The sequence below is a fragment of the Rattus norvegicus genome, chromosome 13 (genome assembly GCF_036323735.1).
Source record: "Rattus norvegicus strain BN/NHsdMcwi chromosome 13, GRCr8, whole genome shotgun sequence".
Taxonomy (NCBI): domain Eukaryota; kingdom Metazoa; phylum Chordata; class Mammalia; order Rodentia; family Muridae; genus Rattus; species Rattus norvegicus.
The window spans coordinates 58020340-58027694 of NC_086031.1; positions in this window are offsets into that span (position 1 = coordinate 58020340).

Genomic DNA, 7355 nt, shown 5'->3' on the forward strand with positions numbered 1-7355 from the left:
ATAAAAAGTTTTTACAAATTGACAATTCTTGTATTCCTTCTGCTATTACTGTAGTTTAGAACTTAACATTCCCAAATATCTATATGTAAAAGGCATACTTAGCATTCAGGCTGGCAGTATTGGGAAATAGTGAAACTTGAATGTTCCAGAAGGGAGAGGCAAGTTTTAGATGTGCCCTTAGAAGGACACTGTGGGATCTTGTCTCTTCTTCCTTTGCTGCCTTTATTTCCCATTCAAGCCATGTCACTAACAAATCTGTCATTCATTGCCACCTTGTGCTGCCTAATCACTGGTCTTAAAGTAAGAAAGTCAACCAATCATCCAACGAGACCTCCAAAACTTGAGGCAAAATGCCTTTCATGTTTATAAACTGACTGTCTCGGTTATTTGCTCCAGGAATAGAAAAGTAACCCCCAAAGTACTTGGTCATAGTCATGGTACCATAAAAAGCATCACTCGTTCTTTTCCCTTGAGCTACAGATAAGAGATGTAAGAATCAAGAATGAACGTCCTTCACCCAGTTGACAGAGAGAGAAGGATGAAGTCAAGTGTCACTGGCCTACATGGAGCTAGGAAGACAAAACAGAGTGTAAGGAGCAAATCTAAAAAACCCTGCTGTTTAGTTGAAATGAAGTGAAACTCTGAGCTAACAGTTTACCAGTGCAAGGAGGCTATGCCACCTAGATCTGCTTTTAAAAATGTGCTTATATTTCAAAAGGGAAACATTTTCTAGTCCTGTCATCCCAAGTCTAATGATTCAGATACATAAGAAAATTCATTTGGGAGTTGTAGACATGGCTTAGCAGATAAGAGCACTTTGTTGTACTTGCAGAGGATGCTAGTTTAGTTCCCAGCCCCATGTCAGGCAGCTCACAGCTTCCATGGGATCTTGTGCCCTCTTTTGACTTTTAAAAGCACTGTACTCTTGAATGGGCACACATATTTGCATTCACGAGTATGCACAGACCCGATACACACACACACACACACACACACAACACACACACACACACACACACACACACACACAACACACACACACACACACGAACACCAATCCCACAGCATTATACAAAAGGAAGTAGTGCTTAGAAAAAAAAAGCCTTTTGAATAAATTTTTTGTTCATAGCATGCTGGATGGTAATAACAATTCTTCAGAAAATTAAATTTGTAAAATTATCACAATCTTTAGCATCAATTGCCTTAATATGTCATTTAAAAAAATTTAAGAATACTTCATGTCTTGTGCTCAATTCTAACAAAGTTATAAAATAACCAGTCTCTGATTCCATTTCCCTTACTCTCAGAACTCAAGTAAGACATTGAAATAAAATTTAGATTTCACATTTTTAAAAAGTTCAGAATGTAGTGGGATGTGGTAGAATGTACCTTTAATCCCAGCACTTGGGGAGGCAGAGGCAGGTAGATCTCTGTGAGTTTGAGGTCAGTCTGTTATACAAAGCAAGTTCTGGAACACCGAGGACTACATAGTAAGACCCTGTTTTAAGAAGAAAATACGTGATTGTATCTTTAACCATTTCCTTAACTAAAGAGAGGCATTTACTAATAATTCATTTCATTTTCGAGTAAGGACTTGGAATATATACCTTCTCAAATATGAGAACTTTAAACAACCTAAACTTCAAACTCTATTGGCTATGTGTTTTTATTCCTGGTTTTCAAAAACCTTAGGATAAATTTGGCCTTTGCCCTGAGTTTTGATCCAGGTACAGAGTTCCTAGCACCCATAGAATTTCTTCAGTGTCAGGAGTGACTTCTGGTATTGTCAATGAGCCTCTTTCTAATACACCTGAATTATGTTAACAATGTGATCAAGACTGGTCCTTAGAGGTGTCGCTTAGAGAGCTTCTAGGAAGAAGCTGGCCTCCTTTGAAGGACCTTAGTGAGTCAGACGTTTCAACTCTGAGATGGGTGTGCGACACTGGAGATTGGATTTAAATACTTATGGCTCTCGACAAAATCGTTTGTGCCTATGTTATAAAACTTTGATGAACACTTTTGAATGGCAAGTGTCCTCCGTGGATAAAATCTTCCACCTCGTGGGCTTGAGATAGTTGTATCTTTTATAATAAAACTTTAATGGTAAATATAGAACTTTCTAGCATTTTATGACTTGTTCTAGAAAATGAGCTTGGGGTTGCTTGAGTTTGTATTCAGAGTTCCCCTGAAAGAGCCAGAGTTGGGGTCAATCTAAGGCCAGTGGGAAAATTCCACCACAAACCTCCGAGCACAAAGACCTCTCCCTGCCAGGACCAGTAGAGCTAGATTAGTTCCTGGAACAACTGCAAGCCAAATTGTTAAACAAAGCCACCTGTGACTCCTCAACTGACCCCCTTAGCAAGACCCGAACGGTCCACTGACCACGAGTCAATTTGAAGGTCGCTTCACCTCACCAATAATACCCTGCCTAGTTACTATTGTTTGAATTCTGCCCTTATTGTTTGAAATCTGCCCTTATCAAAGGTATTATAACTCCTTGTTAGAGTCTGTTCAGGGTTGTCTCCCTCTCAAAGAAGGGAGACCCCAACGCACTGGAACAATAAAAAAATCCTCTTGCTTTTGCATCAATCACTGTTTCCATGAGTCTCACTCTAGGGGTCCTAGTAGAGGTCTAATCTGAAACTCACATTTAGTGCATTGGCCAGGAAGCTCACTTCTTGTGGGGGACCCACAAGAGGTCGGTGAATAGGAGGAAATGTCTCGAGCAGGTAGCACAGTTGTCTGTGTCTCCACTGCATTTTCTTTGTGTTTGTGTGCTGGCTTTGCTTTCGGTTTGTGCTTGCAAGCATCAGTAAGGCTTGGGGAGATGACTCTGGATTCAACATGAGCTGTCTGAGTCACCAGGTTTTGCAGACTCTGGACCCAGGGTGACCCGGCCGAGTCACCAGGTAACCTGTCTGTTCTGCCTATGGAAGAGGCGAATGGTCTGTCTGTGTGTTAATTGTTCTTCTTTGTATTCTTGGACTTGGACTGATGAAATTTTTGGATATGAGACAGAAACTTTCTACTACTCCTCTGGATCTGGTTCTGGAGCATTGAGATGAGGTCCAGAGAGACACACACAACTTGTTAGTAGACATAAAGAAAAAGAAACTCCAGACCCTGTGCACATCTGAGTGGCCACAGCTTTTGGGGTCAATTGTCCCCAGGAGGGACCATTTGACCACTCTATAACCATGGCAGTCAAGTGTAAGACCCTGGAGCTTGGATCTGGATCTGCTGGTCACCCGGATCAGGTCCCCTGTATAATTGTCTGGAAAGAACTTATAACTAACCCTCCTTTACTCCCTAGCAGGGTTCTGACTTTCAAGACTCAGACAGAGCAGCCAGCTGGCTCAGGGAAGAAGTCAGAAGTTCATCAGGAATCAGAGACTACAGACCTTTTCCTACTTGATCTCCCCCACCATATCCACCTGCTCTGGCCCTGAGTGTGCCTCGGGAGCCCCAAGCAGAGTCTGAGGCTCTGCCAGCCCCAGCCCCTGAGCCCTTTACCCGTGTATCCAAGAGGAGGACACAGGTCCTTCAATGGAAGCACAAAGCTGTAGAGCTTTGTCCCCTGACACCACTATGGCCCTCCCTCTGCAGGCCCAAAGGCATCTGGGAATCAGGCTATGCAATACTGGCCCTTTTCTAACTCTGATCTCTACAACTGGAAAGCTCAGCATCTTCCCTTTTCAGATAACCCCAAAGGCCTCACTAATCTAATAGAGTCCATTCTTTTCACACACCAGCCTACTTGGTATGACTGTCAACAGCTCTTGCAGGTCCTCTTTACCACTGAGGAGAAGGAGCAGATTTTCCTAGAGGCCTGGAAAAATGTTTCAGAAAATAATGGGGTCCCAACCCTGAACCTTGCTGTCATAGATGAAGGATTCCTTCAGGAGGCCTGACTGGGATTACAATGAGGCGGTAGGTAAGGAGCACTTGAAAGTCTACTACCAGGCTCTTTTGGCAGGTCTCAAGGATACAGCAAAATAACCCACCAATCTGACTAATGTGCAAGAGGTGCAGCAGGGCCCTGATGAGATATCTTCTGCCTTCCTAGAACGACTAGTGGAGGCTTTCTACCAATACACACACAATGATTCTAACGCCGAGGAACATAGGGCCACACTGACTATGGCATTTATAGATCAGGTTGCAAAAGACATAAAGAGGAAGCTCCAGAAGCTAGACAGCTTACCAGGTAAGTCTTTGAGGGAACTAGTACAGATAACTGAGAAAGTTTACCACAATAGGGAACCAGAAGAAGAAAAGGAAGAGAGGAAACAGAAAGTGGCAGAGGAAAAGGAATTACAAAGAGAAGAGCGCCAAACTAGAAAATTAGAAAAGATCCTGACAGCGGTGGTTAGAGAAAACAGGAGGGGACCCTAGCCTCTGCCATAAATGAGGAGACAGACAGCTCCACTTGAGAAAGACCAGTGTGCCTATTGCAAAGAACGCTGCCACTGGGCTAGAGATTGTCCCAACAGGAAAAAGCAGGCAGAGGGGGCCAAAAGGAAGGAAACTGGCTCAGAGATCCAAAGAGTCTTAACTCTGGAAGAAGAAAGTGACTAGGGGGGGATGGGGTTCAGAGCCCCTCCCCGAAATCTGGGTAACTCTGAAAGTGGAGGAGAAACCCACCCAGTTTCTGGTGGACACAGGGGCACAATACTCTGTCCTCCTCCAAACAGAGGGGCTCCTCTCCAAGAAAAAGTCTTGGGTTTAAGGAGCCAGGGACTAAACAGTACTCATGGACTACCCAAAGATCTGTTGATCTAGGAGTGGGCCAGGTATCCCACTCTTTCATTGTCATATCTGAGTGTCCTTACCCTCCTCTTGGTCAAGACTTACTTACAAAACTGGGCATTCAGATCCACTTTGTCCCAAGAGGGAACCTATACAGGTTCTGACCATAAGATTGGAAGATGAATACAAACTGTTTGAGAATACCAAGGAAACATACCAAAACATGGACTGGTGGCTCCAAAAGTACCCCCAGGCTGGGCTGAAACAGCAGGCATGGGGAAGGTAACCAACCAACCCCGCCCCTCCCCATTCATGTAGAGCTGAAGGCCATGACTACCCCAATATCCATGCATAAGTACCCCATGTCACAGGAGGCTCGGGAGGGGATATGGCCTCACATTAACAGGCTCCTGGACTTGGGGATTCTGAGGAGATGTCAGTCAGCATGGAATACACCTCTCCTGCCCATCAAGAAATCCGGCACACAGTACTATTGACCTGTGCAGGACTTGCATGAGGTAAATTGGTGAACAGTCAACCTACACCCCACAGTACCTAATCCTTATACCCTGCTAAGCTCATTACCACCTATCAGGACCTGGTACACATTTTGGACCTCAAAAATGCCTTCTGTCTAACCTTGACTCCCCAAAGTCAGGAATACCTTTCTTTTGAGTGGAAAGATCCCAAGAGGGGGGGTCACGGGACAGTTCACTTGGATCAGGCTACCCAAGTGATTCATGAACTCACCAACCCTATTCGATGAGGACCTACATTGTGACCATCTATAGTGAGTCTAACCCACAGGTGACACTTCTACAATATGTAGATGACCTTTTAATCGCAGCAGAGACTGAGAAAGACTGTCTCAAGGGCACTAAGCAGCTGTTGATACAACTGAGCAAGTTGGGTTATCGAGCCTCGGCCAAGAAAGACCAAATCTGCCAATGTAAGGTGAGCTACCTGGGGTACCAGTTAGAAGATGGGAGGTGCTAATTATCAGAGGTCAGGAAAGAAACCATTCTTCATATCCCTGCCCTGAAGACCCCCAAACAAGTGTAAGAATTTTTGGGGACAGCTGACTTTTGCAGGCTTTGAATTCCCAGGTTTGCCGAGCTAGCAGACCCCTCTACCTCTTGACTAAGACTGGACAACTGTGTTACTGGGGTGAGAGGAAACAACAGGCATTTGATGCCATTAAGAGGGCTCTTTTGGAAGCATCTGCACTCTGGCAGCCTGATATCAGCAGGCCTTTTCATCTCTTTGTGGCCAAAAATCAAGGGATGGCTAAGGGAGTGCTGACCCATGGAAATGCCCCATTGCTTACCTGTCAAAGAAACTGAACTCAGTAGTGGCTGGATGGCCTGCCTATCTGAGGATAATAGTGGCGGTCCTGGTCAAGGATGCAGATAAGCTGACCACGGGGCAGGATTTGACTGTGACAGCCCCTTCCCACCATGCCCTTGAGAGCATGGTGCCCCAGCCCCCTGACCAATGGCTCACTAATGCCAATATGACCCACTACCAGACTTTATTGCTGAATTTGGATGGAGTCACTTTCACACCTCCAGTGACCCTCAACCCAGCTATATTACCTGACCCTGACCCTGGGTTACCTGCCCAATGCTGTTTACAGGTCCTGGTACCGGAACAGGTGTGGTGGGAAGATCTCTCCAACCAACCACTGCCTGATGCCGAGGTTACCTGGTTCACTGATGGCAGCAGCTATCTCCTAGATGGGCAGCACAAGGTCAGAGCAGCCATGATAGACAGGCAACAAGTGCTCTGGGCAGAACCATTGCCAAGTTGTTAAACAAAGCCACTTGTGACTCCTCAACTGACCCCCTTGGAAAATCCCGAATGGCCCACTGGCCAGGAGTCAGTTTGAAGGTTGCTTCACCCCACCAATAGTACCCTGCCTAGTTACTATTGTTTGAATTCTGCCCTTATTGTTTAAAATCTGCTCTTATGAAAAGTATTATAACTCCTTGTTAGAGTCTGCTCAAGGTCATCTCCCTCTCAAAGTGGGGCGACCCCAACATGCTGGAACAATAAAAACTCCTCTTGCTTTTGTGTTGTGAGTCTCATTGAAGGGGTCCCAGTAGAGGTACAACTAGAACCTCATATTCCCAGTTTCAATGTTTTGTTAATCACCCTATTTGTGATGAGGAGAAAAACCATGGTAGCCTACCAAATAGCATATGCTCCAGGATCCCAGTGAGTCAGGGAGAAAATCTCCTTAGAGATACACCCTGGCTAGAGGTGGCAAAGTCCAAGCAGGGTAAAAGGACATTTACACAGGGGATTGTCTGTGCAGTGTCAAAATCTGTGCAGGGGTGACATAGGTAACCATGTAAGAAAAGAACTCGGGTGAGCTGCCAAGATCAGAATGATGTTCATATGTTGAAGAGAATCCAGTGGTGATAAGACATGGAGAAAGTAACCTCATAAAGAACAAATAAGATCAACTAAGAAACAGGAGTCAGTTTCCCAACTCAGAGAACGGATTCATGCATGTACGGGGAGAAGAAAGAAATGCAGTTGCTGGATTGTAGTGGGAGTCGTCAATGAACGTGAAGTTCAATTACTGAGACAGATGCGAAAAT